The sequence below is a fragment of the Hyposmocoma kahamanoa genome, unplaced genomic scaffold, assembly GCF_003589595.1.
Source record: "Hyposmocoma kahamanoa isolate Upper Pololo Valley unplaced genomic scaffold, ASM358959v1 80, whole genome shotgun sequence".
In the NCBI taxonomy this organism is placed as follows: Eukaryota; Metazoa; Arthropoda; class Insecta; order Lepidoptera; family Cosmopterigidae; genus Hyposmocoma; species Hyposmocoma kahamanoa.
The window spans coordinates 94,897-100,430 of NW_020654051.1; the positions used below are offsets into that span (position 1 = coordinate 94,897).

The 5,534-nt window shown below is 32.1% G+C and overlaps 1 long non-coding RNA gene across 2 annotated transcripts; it reads right to left on the reverse strand.

Moving 5' to 3' along the window:
- Positions 1-649: 649 nt before the first annotated feature.
- LOC113233787 lies at positions 650-5,044 on the reverse strand. 2 transcript variants are annotated; one of them, XR_003310742.1, is made up of 5 exons: positions 4,927-5,044; positions 4,605-4,846; positions 1,635-2,292; positions 1,344-1,477; positions 650-1,012 (listed from the first exon to the last, which is right to left on the reverse strand). It is a non-coding gene; the product is annotated as an uncharacterized LOC113233787 (long non-coding RNA). The 2 variants fall into 2 exon arrangements; XR_003310741.1 differs by having other exon boundaries at positions 1,570-2,292.
- Positions 5,045-5,534: the final 490 nt, after the last annotated feature.

Genomic DNA, 5,534 nt, shown 5'->3' on the forward strand with positions numbered 1-5,534 from the left:
TAATATTTGAAATCAATTAAAAATATAAATAAAATTATAAATAACCGACTACTTATTTAGAGCTTTTGGAGACGAAACCCTTGGCCCGCGGGGTCCCAGTGCCCTTCATCTGTATAAAATTTTATCGAAAAAATTAATAGACTGTCTGGGAAACCCAAGGGCCGGCTACCTTGCCCAACGCATTAGCATAGCAATACAAATGGGAGAATGCTACCAGCATCTTGGGCACCTTGACGCGGGGACCCAATTTTTTATTCATGTAATTTAGAAATCCTAGTTTGACTTCCTACTAATTAAGCTTTTATTGTCTTCTTTTACCTTACCTGTATATTATCTTAATTAAATAAAGAACATTTCTTTAAAAAAAAATTGTTAAAATAATGCGTTAAAATAATTTCGTCATTGTTCAGGAATTCTCACAAATACTTTACTTCCAATTATTCTAATGTTTGACTCATCTGGTCTTCTTTCAGTAAGTATTTCATATGGTGTCTTTTTAATCGCTGTATTCATTAACAATCTATTTCCTATATATATGCCGCTGTCTCTACACATATCGGCCAGTATTCTTTTTCAATTTTTGCTTCTGATAATAAATATCTAGCTCTGTCCATTACTGATCTATTAAATCTTTCTGCTACTCCGTTTAATTCATGTGTATATGGTGGACATGGATTTATGGTATATATATGGTACATACCTTTTTCTTTACCCAATCTCTACATATCTTTATTGATGTATTCTCTTCCATTATCACATCGCAGCTCTTTTATACTTTTCCCAGTTGCATTTTCAACAAAATTCATGTATTCCAAGACACATTCCAACACTTCACTTTTGTATTGAATGCAAAAAACTTTAGCAATCCTACTATAGTCATCGATAAAAGATAGAAAATAAATGGTGAATACCATCAATACCTGTGGGATTTACTGGACCATTTACGTTCTATTTCTAAAACTTCATTCGCTCGTCGTCGATTGTTCTCAAAAGGTAAATTAAACATCTTATTCTGTAAGTAAATTCAAACCTGTATATAATCATTTTCAATTTTTTTGGGTAAACCGTGCAATAATTTTTGAACACATAACTTTTTTAAATTTATAAAATTGGTGTGCCCAAGAACTCTGTGCCATTTTTCCTTTTCTGACATTTTACAAGTTGTGTGTGATTTTACAAATTGTTACCTATTTTACCATTCAATAAGTATAATTTTTTTTTTTCTCTGCAGCAGTTACTAAAACATTATTAGGCCCATAAATTTTGGCCGCATACCAATCTAATATTATATAATTATTATAGTTAACAATGGAAAACACATTTAAAAAAATTTTGCTTCATACCTGACACTTAATAAACATTTGTATTTTTGTTTCAAGCCATTTGCCTTTTACACAAAAATACATCATTTCCTAATTTACTCGCTTTCAAAGGAACACCATCTCAATGTCGACTGGACAATCTAAATCTTTAAAATCTGAAAAATATTTATCATTATTTATAATGTGATCAGAATAGCCACTATCTAGTAACCATGTCAAATTTTCAGTTACTACAAGCTTCACTCACTGGATATCTCTCAGAAGACATCACTTCAACATTAAATGTCGATCCTTTCCCAGTATACTCCTCACCTTGGTTTAAATAGCATTCTCGAGTCATACCTTGGGTTTCATTTATGCCTCGAATATAACGTTTTCCTCGGAAGTTACTTGGTCGTCTGTAATTATGACCTCTCCAGTTCTGATATCCTTGTAAGTTACTGTTCCCTCTAAAGTTATAATTTCCGCGCCAATTTGGAATAAATATTCTATTTCTTGGGCAGTCTCTTTGGAAGTGGCCCGGTTGATTACACTTTCCAGTTTACAGTTTCCTATTTGTAATGTCGACATTTTTTTTGCAAATATTGAAAGATTCCATTCCTTTCACATCACTCTCTTTCTCTTCCTTTTATCTGTATTGCAGAAGCAATTTAGCCTTAATATATTCTACCGATTTTTCTGGTAATGCATCAACAATGTCAACTATATGTGAGTAGCTGGGTGGAAGACTCAATAGTAATTTGTCTTCTTCAGTAATTTTCTCTCTGGTATTTTTAATTCAATCATATTCTTCTCGAACAAATCTAAAAATTCGACTGGATTGTCATCATCCGCCATTTTTAATTTAAACAATTTTCTTTTGCACAGCAATTTGCTTGCACATGTTTTTGCTTGGCAAATTGTATCAAACTTTTGTATCATTTTAGCAGCTTTATCTTCAGATATTATTTCTAATTGAGTGTCGCTTACGCTGTTAATAATACAATTTTTTGCTTTTAGCAACCCAATCAATGTTTGAAATATTTATATTTCATAATTATTTCCGTTGAATATTTGTATACAAAATTCTTCGTTCTTTTGACATTTTATTTCTCAAAATTTCTTACTTTTATTCATTGACCTACTAATAAATGGACGTCGGGTTCGCGCGAAAAAGTGTCCGCACCTGTAGGGCGTTAAAATCGCATACAGATCAATCGCGCAAAAGTCTTCGTTTGCTCGACTGACAGCGCGGTTGTCAATCATGCAGTACCAATATTATAACTTGTAAAAATTACTGCAGTAAAGTGTTAAAAGAGCATTTTGTATCATATTTTCGCTAAACAAATATATTGTGTTGTCATAGTTCTCATTTTAAAGTGTTATTTTGTACAGTTTTATAGTACATATTTAATTTATTTACAAATGAATCGTAAATATAAATGACAAAAGCACACAAAATCAATGTCCTTTTCCTACACATTGCATGCGCAAAAGATGGAAAGAGACCCATTACATCAGTTTCAAGAAGTTTATATAAACTTCTTGGTCATTTTCAATTGGTCGAACCACAAGCGATTGAAATATTTAGAACAAAGAAACTATATAATAGTTGTTGATTTTAATCTTATTTTTTAAATACTTTTTTTTATGAAACGTTAGCAGTAACTAATAAAATATTATTGTACTCGTTTTAAGGCTTTACCTATCAGACGTCAGAAAATACATTTGCCCGAAATAGTATTAGCTCGAATTCTCATAATGTCAAATGTATTTTTTTAGGAAGATTACAAAACAAAAGCTAATTTTGGCTTTGTGAAAAGCATCGAAATTACTCGAAAGCGTAACGGTTTTATTACAAATAATTTTTCGGAATTACGGATATTTGAGTTTACATTTAGTTGAAATATTGGTACATTTCTTATAGTACACGCTTATTTTTACATTTGTAGTAATATTTGTATGTATGTATCTGCCCAACTCTTTATATAAAGATTATTTAAATCTATATATAAAGATTAATTAATATTTACTAGAAAGGCTACTCCGTCACTATTGTGTTCAAGTAATTTTCAGTCGAAGCTGAATATAGTGTTTTTGGGCCCTTAAATTGTTGCAAGCAAAATTAGGCAGTACTGCAATGACGTTACAATTTAAATTAAATGTTTTAGTTTTTTATATTTCGTTACATGTCACTACATTTGTATAGGTTAACTTTAGACTTTTCATTCGTGGTTTTTGTATTAGACCCGATGTCCATTTATTAGTAGGTCAATGCTTTTATTTGTAAAATAGTTTATTGTGTTCAGTCGGCAAATGAAACATAATTTTTCTTGAACTACATCTTTTTCTTATGCTCTGCTACCATGTTGAAATAATACGTTATATTTCTAAATAATGAAATTCAAATTAACCTCCACCATTTTTACACAGAAACCCTCCAAAGACAAAACAAAATACTAGAACATAAAGTAAACCTTACTTTCTTTAATAACTTCGGAACATAGCCTTTTGTGAAACTAAATCATTCTTCCAAAATAATTAGTCTTAATTTTTTTTAAGTAATCAACATTTTTTAAAAACAAGTAAAATAAAGGACTTATCTTATTCTAGTATTTTTCTACGATATTAATATTATGACTACTTGTAATGAACAAATACTTCAACAAAAATTATTCTATTGAGAATTTGATTCAATGAATGGAATACACATGTTTACACATATTCCGTTCGAACAATCAATTTAGAGCGGAAGGAGGTTTCCCATCACAAAATAGGTCTTGTGATGTCGGTACAAAAAATGTGGCACGCTTGGTTTTCATACAAATTGCTGTGCTTGCAGTGTCTATCTAGATATATGTCTGTGTTACCACCAAAGGTCACATTAAATTAGTCTCAATAATAATTTAAGAGAGCAATCGTTATTTTCTGACAAGGGGAGAAGGACAGACAGAGATCTTTAGTGCAAATGAAAAATATAATTCAACCAGACTATTAGTTGTAAATAATGTAGGAGATTACCTCGCAACAGAACTCATGTGGTCAATGTATGAGTTGGGGATTTCATTATCGCAGGTTATGTTTTATATTAATGCAGAGTCTCACCAATTTAGTTTGAATAGGGTATGGTAATTAACACAAAATTCCCCCTAAAAAATTGCTTGTATTGCGATAGGAAGGAGTCCCTTGCGACTTATGATCTTCGTTCTCGCACTCTTTCTCCTCCCCTACTGCCAATCTGTACATTTCTGCTAATATATTATAATGTGAAAGTGTCATGTGATATTAATGTAACACAGTCACCTGGATCGTCGGCGCAGTTTCCCATCTTGTCGATGAGTTGATCTGCGTAATAATTGTCCATAACATAACCAGGCTCCAGTATCTTCTTAAACAGCAGTCGGATTTTGTTCTGCGTTTGTATGTACTCCATGGTGCTCGAATAAGAAGAGTTAACGTTGTAAATGTTGCACAATATTATCTCATTTATCGGAAAATATTTATAAACATTCGGACACGTTTCGACCGCGTGAAATATCTAGGGCCTAAAACAAATCGCGTCGATTAATAAACAATGCGTACTGAAAATAATAATACAAATACATAACTATAAAACAAACACCACCTAAATAATATTTCCTCCATGTAGCCAACGGCAGCGGCAGTTTTACACTATACGAATAATATAAAAATTATAAACAGTGTCAGCATCAGCACAGACTATAATAGTGTCAGTAATGGGTAAAACGATCCTCTAAGGTAAAACGATTTCGACTCGACATAATCTACACTAGAGATGGGAAAACTCAAGCTTCTTGGAAAAACTGAATATTTTACGTTTAAGCGTTGTAGCTTTTTTAAAAAGCGTCCTTTTTTATATGAACGCCTGTACGCTTAAAATAAAAAGCGTGCTTATGTGGTTATCACAAACCACTAATACATTTAAAAAGCAAACTTTTTAAAGCGCTTTTCGTTTAAACGCCCAGTTACAGTATTACTATCATTATTATTATTATATTTATTTATTATTATTATATCTATTTTAGGCTCTCGCCTCTCCTAATTACTATTATTAGTAGGGTGGCTTCATTCAGGGCCTATGCATCCCCTCATCGCTGCGACCATTGACTGATCTATTGTGATCACCACTAATTACAGTGCAGAGCCAAGGCCGACAGCATTGAAGAACTGAAGGACTTTCCTGGCTCCGACAGATTTAATGTCCTCGGGTTC